The sequence below is a fragment of the Artemia sp. Qi Xiang Cuo genome, chromosome 3 (assembly GCF_049724085.1).
Source record: "Artemia sp. Qi Xiang Cuo chromosome 3, ASM4972408v1, whole genome shotgun sequence".
NCBI classification, from domain to species: Eukaryota; Metazoa; Arthropoda; class Branchiopoda; order Anostraca; family Artemiidae; genus Artemia; species Artemia sp. Qi Xiang Cuo.
Window position 1 is genome coordinate 10495801 of NC_142796.1, and position 11474 is coordinate 10507274.

Consider the following 11474-nt stretch of genomic DNA (forward strand, 5'->3'; position numbering starts at 1 on the left):
GAGAAGGATCACGGTTGCGTGTTTACGGTTGCGTTTCTTACGAAGATTAACACGAATGTGAGCACTCCCCCTAAAAATGTATGCTTCTAATTCAGTAGCCTTATGTGTCAAAGCTACTCGCCTGGCTTGGGTGCCCATAAGGGAGGGGGGGCAGGAGAGGGCAGCAGTCCCCTCACGGCTGGATGATACTGACTTTTTAATATTTTTGTTTTGAGGTTTCATTTATATAGGATTAAAAGTGATAATTAAGAAATAGATGAAATAATCTATTTCAATAGATGAAATAGATAAAACAGTTTTGTCCAAACTTTGAATAACATAAAAAAACTTCAATTACATAGAAGAATATCACAAAAACTGAGGTTTGAAATTGCTCAGACTCTGGATGAAGAAAAAAACCTACTGGCCATTCAAAATCAGCAATGTGTCAACATTTTTTTCCTCAGAATTGATTCTGCCTTTCGGTGATTAAATTAAAAAAAAGAGAAGATTTTTCATCTGAAAGTAAGAAGCAACACTAAAACTTAAAACAAACAGATAGTATTTCGTATGTGAGGGGAATGCCTCCTTTTCAATACCTGGCTCTTTACTCGAATTTTTTAGTGTTTAAGAAAACTTCTTATTTAATTAAACAACCCTTGTGTTTCAGGGGTCGTCCTTAAAGAATGGCGACAAAAAGGTCATATACAAATTATCCGGGAAACTTCTTGCGGACAATTCTGCCCAGAAAATTCTCTTCAGCCTTCTTTCATTTGAAAAAAAAAATAATCATTTAATTTTTTTTAATCATGCCGTAAATCTCCCGTCCGTAGAAAATGTTTCCTGGAAATTTGCCCCTCCCAATGGAGAGTTTCGCCAGTAGAAAATTCCCCCTTTGAGACTTTCTCCAAAGAAAAATACCCCCAACGGAAAGGTCCCCTCGACTATTTCAACCCCTTTGAAAAATTTTCCAAGGTAATTTCCTCGGAACTTCTCCACATGTAAAATTGCATTAGCAATGGCAATGTAAGACAAATAAAAAGAATTTCGTGTAGGAATTCGAGCAAATTCCCCCGTATTAAAATACTCTCCAAATTCTGCTAGGATTGGGTCGATGACGGCAAGGAATAAAAGAGCAGTTAGTTTCGTCCCTTGGGGGCAGTCGTAGGTTAGTTCTGACCACTCAGAGCAGGTATGTTCGGCAAACGAAGAATAAACTAATTACCGTGAAATTTGGACGAAGGTCAACGAGTCAACCTGCAGCTCAGACTTAGGCTTTTTTAAACCAACTCAAGTCTTAACTCATTTTTACTCCAAGTTTCCACAATAAACAAATCACCCTTCAGTCAGACAGATTGAAAATCTTGCAAGATTCCGGTCTGAACAATGTGTAAAATGCTTAATTTCATGCTAAAAGGTCATGGGGAGAAGGACGGTGGATCGAAGGGGCCATGGGCTAGGTTTTTAACTCTAATCATAGTGCCTTAAATCTCCTTCATGATATTAGTCTTAGCAAGCTGCAACACGCTCACCTTTTTACTACTAAAATATTTTTGGGGAGATTGGACCATTTGAATATCGTGGGAACATTGCCCGTTGCACAGCGTGGCGTAGTTTATTCTCCCTTCCCCCTGAAGACACATTTTTCTAATCTTTTGACCATTTTAAGTGAAACTGCAATTTTTGAATTTTAATTCGTTCCCTTACAAGGCTACAGGGTTTCTTGGGACAAGAAGGACAGAGTTGAACCCTGAAATAAATGGTTGATTTTATTCATTTCAAATTTAGATGGGATTTTAACAGACTGGGCAACAAATATTATTTGACGAACCACAGGGAAAATCAGACGAATTTCATAAAAAAAAGTAATAATAAAAAAAAAACGTACACTTTATTGTTAGCAACGAAAACTAACTGATTCTGATTATATAATGGATAAATACTCAGTTCAAGTACCCTTTGTATAGTGTCATTGGAATGTTTGCCACTGGTGTCTGGCCAGAAGTTGTGAAAACTTACCAATTATATGCGGCGAGATTCACCTTAATAAGCTGCAGAGTGGTATCATTTGTTTAGGATTATTTGTGTTTGACGCTTTGAAACTATTGGGAATGTGTTTGAGGAATGTATCTTGGCCAATTTGATACTATCACTAATTGTTTTCTATTTTATTTGCAGATGGAGAATCCGACAGACGAGAATTCAGTGAGAATTGGAGCACAAGTCACACTAGTCGGAGCTACAGTTCCAAAAGATCTTGAAAATATCTTGGCTGACAAATTACCGGTACTAATTCAGGCTTTTATTGGTGTTTGCTATCCTTTTTTGTTTGTTATTGTTGTTTTTTATTGTTTTTTTTAGCCTTTTTGTTGGATTTTTTTTTTTTTTTTTTTTTTTTTTGCCTAAATCTTGAAACCCCTGTTTCATCATGCTGTCCAATTTTGCCTATTTCTTTAGTGGAAGAACGCTTCATTTTCAGTTCCGTATTCCAATGGAAATAGTCAATAGTAGCATTAAGAGATATTCTAGTACTATAGTTTGTAATCAAAAGACAATAAAAGTGATGTAAAGTAAATTCACCTTTAATTTTTTTTTACGGGATTAATTTTGTCTGTAAACCTTAACTTTTCTGAGTGAAAATTGAATAATGTATATGTACGTCCAGTTATTCTTGCAAAAGCGAATAGAATACACACTCCTCCCTCTGTCCAAAATTTCGCCTGCTTCTACTTATGCATGTAGCAAACAATCAAAAAAGCAACTAAAAAACTAAATTTGGTTTCTAAAAAATTGTTTGAAAAGCTAAATGATTGCGTCAAGTGTTGTCAAGTCAGATTCACTGTTGGCGGTGATTCACTTTTTAGGGGGGGTACATAAAAGACCTCAAAAAAGGCATACAAAATTTGTTTTTGCCCATTTTTGTTACGTTTTTAAGAGTCAAACACTCATTTCCGGGGGGAAGGGGGGTTCAAACCGGGTATCCCCCCCCCCTGGATTGGGTTTTTCAACTTTCCATAAAAATCCTTTATGTCCCCAGGGCACAACTTACAACCCTTGCCCTGAGGGCTGGGGGGGGATTTGTTATCCTCAAAGAAATTTTTAAACAATTTCAATGATAGAGATTATTTCATCTATTTCTTAATTAGCACTTTTAATGCTATATAATAGAAATCTCAAAACAAAAATATAAAAAGGCAGAATCATTCAGCCATGAGGGGACTGGTGCCCCCTTCTGCCAAGTCCCTTATGGGCGCCCATGCCAGGCGAGTAGCTTCAACACAAAAGGCTACTGAATTGGAAGCATACATTTTTAGGGGGAGGGTGCCCACATTCGTGTTATTCTTCGTAAGAAACGCAACGGTAAACACCCAACCGTGATACGTAGAGCGTGAACTAGTTGCTTCAATTACTTTTTAATTATTAATTAACAAGAAATTGCTAATTAATTTCCCAAGCTGAAAAAGGACAGAAATTTCTGGAAGTGAAAGATCTTAACAAATAAAAGTTAGTCTAGACAAATTTGAACAGGAAAAATTATCACAAATAAGAATTGATCTACTACCCCGTAGAGCCTCCAAAGCCACAAGCCTCGCTTTTGTTATTGTATTATTGTGTTATTGTATTATGTATTACAGGGTAATCATTATAATCTACGAAAACAACTCATAACAAAAAAATCCAAATGGGAAATGTAATATCCTTTTCTCCAAATATCAATCCCACCACCTTGAAACCTGTACAATGTCCATGGAATAGCCAACAGCAGGCCAGTGCTTTATTAATAAAAAATTGTAGATGTCAGGCAAAACTAAAACGAAATATGGGCATTATTGTTAACAGCATTCTATAGGCTAGGGCAAAACGGCCCCATAGGAGAGGATATTTTGTACAAAGGACTTAAGCTGTCTACCAAAATATCCAAAACGGAATGCTACAAATACAAAACGACACATTAAATGGAGTGATTACTTCTAAACTGGAAGCTATAAATGGAGTGGTTACTTCTGGAGGCTCAGTATAAAGTTGAGGATTAGAGGAGCTACACATATTATAGCTCCCACAAGAGTAGTACTTGGCTCCAACTGGATGGTAACGGACAGAAGATTCTTGATGGCAATCCTTGCAAAGAATCCCAATAAAATAATTGGCGTATTCAGGGGGCATCGGGGTTTCTGCAATCTCTACATCCTTTCTTCTCCAAACGGCCTCCATATTCAGCATGGATTTTTGACATGTTGGGCAACTATAGTGCCCACTTTTGACTAGATTTTTGTAACAAGTCCTGTGAATAAGATGCCCACAAGAGGGTAAATGCAAAGGGATCATGCTCGTGTGTAAATCTTCAAGGCATATTGGACAATTTCTTCGTGAACATTGTTCGATGCACTTGTGCTTACCTTCAATTTCCTTTGGTAGGCACATGTCACATTTTTGACAATGAAAGAATCTTTCCTGGCCACCAACCCTACATAATCCACACCCTCGGCAGTGGTATGGTTTCTTATCTTCGTCGTCGCCGAAATAACGACAATCTGCGCAGAAATATGTTCCAAAAAGGATTTTGCATTTAGAGCACTCTTTTTGCACAGGCTGAATTTCCAGACAATTCGAACACTGGACTTTGGTCACACTTTTTCGAAATAATAAATGACTTTCAGCGTTATCGTGGCAGAGCTTGCAGGTGTATATTTTCTCACAACAAGGTGTAACAAGCATGCAGTTTATTTTGCAGTGCTCGCACCCAAGTAATGATTCATAATTAACAGCTGGGTGTTTTGACACAGGGTTTTCAGTTTTATCTACACTTAATTCTTTCATCTCTTCAGTATGAAGAAGTAACGATAAACTGTCAGCATTGTGAGGCATATTCTGATGAATGTCGTTAGCGCTTTGCAGTGTTGGAGATGATACCAATGGTGCAGCTACAGATGTTTCAGGGACTGGAAGGGTCTCAGAGACAACAGTAGACACTCGTAGATCAGCAATGGAATCGACAGGCATCATCTGATTAGAAGGATTAGAAGTTATGAATTTTCTAACGGCCCATAAAGTTGATATTCCTGCACATGCGACCGAAGCACCAATAATAAAAGTTTTGAAAATCATCTCTTTTCAATGCTTTTCTTCAACTAACTGATTGGATGGGAAGACACAAGCTTTATTTATTTGAAAAGTGACGTCATCAGACGCTGCTGTGATGTTTATGCAATTTGCAATGGCCTTATAACTAAATGACGTCATACTGCCGTGATATATTCAAAAGAAGAATAAAGATTGAAGATGACAAAATGTATCTCAGAGCTGTCAATGGTTTTCTAATGAACATTTTTCAAAGAATCTAATATTTAAAAAGAGAGAGACATAATAAAGACTGAAAACAAATTGGTTTATCCTGATAATATATTTAGACTCAGAAACAGAAATATATACATTCAGTTACGTTGCGTTAAGTTTCAATGTTTATTAATACATTCCTTCATACAGTACATCATACAGATTCAGATATAGTTTTATATTACGCAAATATAGTCTACAGGCCAATAAAATATTAGTGGGTTAGGTTAATTTAATTTAAAGGTTGAGTTTCATGAAACATATGTTTACCCAGTACAAGTATCAAAAAGTTCGTGAGAACAATCTGTAAGTAAGGAACGACCTGGCCTAATAGTAACAACATCTTTAAAAATGGAATTTTGACAACAATAGATACATCAGGAGAATTAACTTTTTATGCTGATTATGAATAAATTAAATTTCATAAGTTTAATGTTATCCATCAAAAGCCACAATCCTGAGAAAATTTGCCCGATTTTCGAAAACTGGAAAATACCCCCAAAAAGTCAAGGGATTTGAATGAACATCACGCCATCATATTCGGCATAAGATAAGATTTATTGCAAAAAGCCTGTGGGCCATAGCAAAACATAATACAATCTACAACCCAAAACTCAGGAACAAAATACAACTTTATATAGTAAAAATCAAAAAAGAAAAAAGAACAACAAAACGGCAAAAAAGAAACACACCAAGGTTCGACTTTTAACCAACAAACACCATATAATAAAATTCAAATCATAAAAATAGCAACAGGATATCCCCTCAAACATGATTCCCTATATTTAATCCCTAAACGAGGAAACTTACACAATGGTTTACTTGTCCAAAACATTCCTTCCGCAACTCAGACAGCTCTTCACACTCGGATACAAAATGAAATAAGTTTTCATTCACCAATCCACACATTGGGCAGAGATATGGGCCAGCCGCCAGCCTAAACTTTCCCATAAATTTCCTTCTCTTATCTAAATCCAAACTATCCCCTCTTACCAACAACAAATTCTTCAAATTCTCATTATTCAACCCAAATTTAAAATAAACCTCCTCCCCCCAGCCGTCTTTGGCTTGGGAGTAAAACCTCAAAGACATAAATTGTTCCTTATAAGCTTGCCACTCTTGGATTTCTTGGTCCTTTAGGGTTCGCTGGACTTCCTTCCATATTGATACGGTTTCATCCAAAGGGCCTTTTCCTTGATTGCACATCTCCGAAAGTCCACAAAGGTCCACTATTTTCTTGACCTGATTTGACTATGAATCACGTCTACCGTCCTTCAAGCTCTCCAAATAAGCTGCCTTAAGAAGCCGAACTCTAGGTAGCCTAGTTATCTTCTCCCAGAATTTTACCATTCTAACCAATCTAACACTCCTTAAAAAAAGCCCTAAGTCTCCTTTCAGTACCACTGAACTAAATGAACCCTTCAAGCCTAAAATTCTCTTAAAATATCTTAGCTGAACCACTACTAGCTTAGCTCCTTTAGAAAAACCCCAAACCTCAGAGCCCCGATGTAGACTAGAAGCTACTTTTATTTTGTCTGGAAAACCCTTTTCTGGATCCTAATGTCAGCTAGCTGATTTAAATTACTTCTCAAAAGCATACTTATTAGCCTATTACCCCTTAAATTACAATCTTTTAAATGCCTAGACATCCCCCTTAATGTACTAAACTTAACACCCAAATAAACAAATTCTTCTTTAACCTCTCTGAATCAACATCTCCTTTACTCCTAAATACGAATACTACTGATTTCTTAGCGTTGAACTCTAACTCCTTCTTTTCTAAATAATTAATTATTATGTCTAATTGCTTCTGAAGGTTATCTCTGCTGTCCGCCACTAGAGTTGTATCATCCGCAAATAACATGCATGATAGCCTAAACCAATCCAAAGATACATAAGGGGCTCCATTATTTTTCATAAACCTATCTAAATCACTAACAAACAAGGAGAAGAGCTTAGAAAATAATGTACATCCTTGTTTCAGACCCACATGAGACGTGACCAGCCTAGAAAAATTTCCCACAACCTTCACAAAAAATTTCACCCTCTGATACATATCTGCTATTATTGCTACAATACAAGACGGCAAGCCTATTTCTAACAGACTTTCAATTAATAACCTCCTATTTACCGAATCAAAAGCACTTTTCAGGTCTAAAAAGGCTACGAATAGCCGACCATTTTTTCCTCCAGCATATTTTCTTCTCAATGCATCCAAAGTAAAAATATGGTCAATAGTGCTGAATGTCGATCTGAATCCCGCTTGTATCGGGCTAAGTATTTCCTCCTTATCTAACCAATCTTATAGCCTAAATTCCAGAACCTTACAAAACAAATTACTTACCTCATTCCCCATAAAGATAGACCTAAAGTTTTCATGTGACTTCCTATTACCTTTCTTAAACAGAGGCACTGCTACAGAATTGTCCCATGAGTTAGGCCAACAAGCTTTCTGTACTACAAACGAGAAAATTGCAGCCAACATGGGTATTAAAGTTGTCCTTCCTAACTTCAGAACCTTTGTAGATATACCATCTGTTCCTGGACTCTAATTTCCATTCATCCTTGTCAACTGATCCAAAATTTCTTGTTGAGATACAGGCCTAATTAAATCATAATCATTCTGCCTTAAAGGATATGTTGCTGTCCCTAGATCTGATTCTCTATCCTCTGAACCATTCGACTCATTCGCCCTAACATATTCTGATTCTCTATTCTCATAATAATCTGGCCATGTCCCAACTGCTGGAACGGCTCCTCTTATTCCCGGGCCCTGGACTTATAATAACCGACCAAAACTCTCTTGAGTTATTCACACTATAAGCTCACTTAATTTCCTCATTAATTTTCATCTGCCTCTCTCTCTTTTTAACTCCTTTAACCCTATTATAATCTGACCTCAGTTTCCTATATTCAGCTAACCTCCGCAAATTCGTTGCCAGATCCATTGGGTCTGTTGCTTTAAGTAGCCTGAAAACCCTAATTACCTCTTCCCTTTTCTTCCTACATTCCTCATCAAAAAAACCCTCATCTTTTCTGGCCGGATGATTTTAATCCTGAGATAAAAGCTTGCTTCTCTCATAAATTATATCTGTAAGTACCGAAACAATTTGGTGCAATTCAGCTGGTTCTGAAAAATTCAAAATTGAATGGCAATCGTTCGGAAATTCCTCACTTTCAAGTTCCATTTTAACCAATTCTTCTTTCTCTCTGGCTATCCAAACTGGTTTACGGATCATTTCGTTGCACGTCGACCTTTCCTTTCCCCTTTCGGACTGTCGAATATACGCTCTCAGCATAATACTCACTAGCAGATGGTCAGATCCAGCCAACTCTAGGACTCTGAGGTCGACCGCCCGGGGCCAGAGAAAAAAACTACATAAAATATAATCAATTAAACTCGGGCTAAACCCACCAATAACACGTAAAATCATCCATAACAAAATTTCCTCCCAACTTTCCATTCATAATTAGTAGCCTTTTCTTTTTAAAAAAATTTATTAAATTCCTTCCCCATCTATTCAATTTCCGAGGCATATCCTCACTTTTTCTAATAGGGAGAAAATGCTCATATTCATTCTTCTAACCAACCATATGACGTGGTTAAATTCCAAGGGGTTTGCAAGCCAGAAGCTTATCCTCTTCAATTGTTTGTGCATTGATATCTACTAGAAAAATAAAATTACGGCAAGGGTACATTCTTTTGTACAACTGAGTTTCATTTTCAACCAATTCCCATGTATCTTCACGGCTGTAAGAACTATTATTCGGAGACAAATAAACAACACAGACAACAAGGTGAACATTTTTAACTGACAAAAATAACCATAATAAATTTTCAGACTCACTTTCTAGCCTACGAAATAAATTAAATACATCCTTCTTTAGAAGCATGAAACTCCTCCATAGTATCTGCGATTTACCGAAAATTTTCTCCGACACTCAAAAACATCAAAGTCTTCATGCAACGAAAATTCATCTAGAGAATTCCACGTCTCAAGGCAAACAACGTCCCAACTTTCACAACCGGCTGATGTACTTGACTCTAATAGATTTTCTAGCTTTTCCCTACTGTAACCTTGTAAATTCCAAACTACAAAACTTAAGCACGATTCACTATGGCCCTGTATTCCCTATTTTGGCAATTTTGACTGGTTCCCACGCACCACTATATCCTCCGAACTAGGATGCTCCTGATAAGAAACCGGAGCTTTCACTATTTGGCAAGGCCTAAATGATTTGTAATCCTGAATCGTCTCCCTTTCTCGAGCTTTTTTTTCTTTGCGCTTTTGTCTTGCTCCAAAGGACTAATGTTCTTATTATTTCTTTTGCCCTGTCTCACACTCTACTGAGCTAAATCCGCCACAGGCTCTTGGATAACGGGGGTATAATACTGCCCACAAATAAAATCAGCCGGGTTCCCATCTTCTACACTAAATACAGAAGCAGCGCTTCCAAAACTCTGGCAACTAGCAGCCAAATTTACCGATCCGCTTCTCTCACGTGAAATAATCTGATTAATCTAATTTGCATGAGCGTAAGATGTACCATGTTCTTTAAAATCAACATGAGGGCTAACCATCTCATCTCTCATACGTTTTTCTTTTTGAACTTCATTCGCTATCCCTAGCTTGACTGATTTTGATCCTTCGTTACTTAGTGAACTTGCATTGTCCATTACTTTATTACCCGTGTGCATATTGCGACTTAAATCGGAACTCTGATGATCGTGGGTTCTTATTTCCTCTACTGCTATAACCTTTGTTGTTCTCGATAAATTTCTTTCTGTTTACCCAATTCACTATCGTATGCGAAAATCTTATCCCCCACGAAGAGTCTCACACCCCTCAGCTTTGGACGTAAATGGCTTTCCGTACGCGCAGCTTCCAAAATTGGTATCAATTTACTCCGTGCCAATAAATCTGAAGAAGCATAATCTGGGGCTACTGACAAATAAAACCTTTTGAAAAGTGTAGCCGAAGTAAATATGGATTTTTCTAATTCGATAGACGGTAATTTAATTACGACTGGTTTGACTTTCTGGTTTGAAGGTAAACGAAAAACATCTTTAATATCTGTCTGCATAAACCTGGCACCTCTTGCTATTTCATTTAAGCATCTAAGAATGTCAGTAGTAGAATGCGTCGTATGGATTCTATGAAAGCTACAGGAAAACATTTCTATGGAAGCTTTACACCTTTTCAAAGAGAGTGAGCAACCTCTCGCACCTATGTTCCATTTCTACAAGACCTATACACCTTTCAAAGAGAGTAAGTAGCTTTTCATGAGAAAGATGGAGTTCAAGGGTGATTTACTCCTCTCTCTCTCTCTCTATCCCACTCAATTTGTTGATCGTAGCTCAATTTCATTTTGGCGGTAAGAGTGTCAACATATGAAAAAAACTGTTCCATAGATGTCCGCTATGTATTTATACACTGGGCAGCTGGTCATCATGTGAGAATTGTACAATGATTGATAAGCATGATGAAAAGTCCAGATTATGAAACCCGTGTAAATTGCATAGAGGATATGCTGTACAAATTAAAGGTTGTAATTCCTGTCTTGAAGGGGTGTGTGACTCTCATCCTAGAGGATACTTATGCTCTAATTGCCACTATGATAAATGTAATCAGTTGGAGAATACATATCCTGGTATGATTGGAAAGAATTGCGATTTAAGCGTGATTTTAGTTTATTGAGTATTATCTTGGCTTTAGATTGTTTTTGGAGGAGGAGCCTGGTCAACGATTCAAATGTTGGAACAACAAAAGAATTTGGTTTCTACGTCATCGTTGTAAAGACAATGGTTACTACGATTATAAACCCACTGATTTTTATTTGGCTGTGACGGAATGTGATTCTCCACTTGAGGACACAGTATGTGAAATTGCTTCAAATAAGCAAATTAAAACATGTGAATTCTATAAAATTAATGAGAATAGTATCATTGACTATACAAAGAGATATGACAAGAATGAAGTTACACTCTACTGTAGAAAATTTGACCCTGACATTGCAGCACATCAGGATCAGTATACTGTGAATTCAGATAATCTACCTGCATTAGTTGTTCTCGACAAATACCTATACCTAGTAGAAGATGAAATCTAAAGAGTAGAAAAGTTGTTTTTATCATATATATATATATATTATTTTTATTA

General features: G+C 36.9%; 1 pseudogene; it reads right to left on the reverse strand.

The window, feature by feature from the left end:
* Positions 1-3885: 3885 nt before the first annotated feature.
* Positions 3886-10012, reverse strand: LOC148953750 (uncharacterized; annotated as a pseudogene).
* Between the last annotated feature and the right edge of the window lie 1462 nt (positions 10013-11474).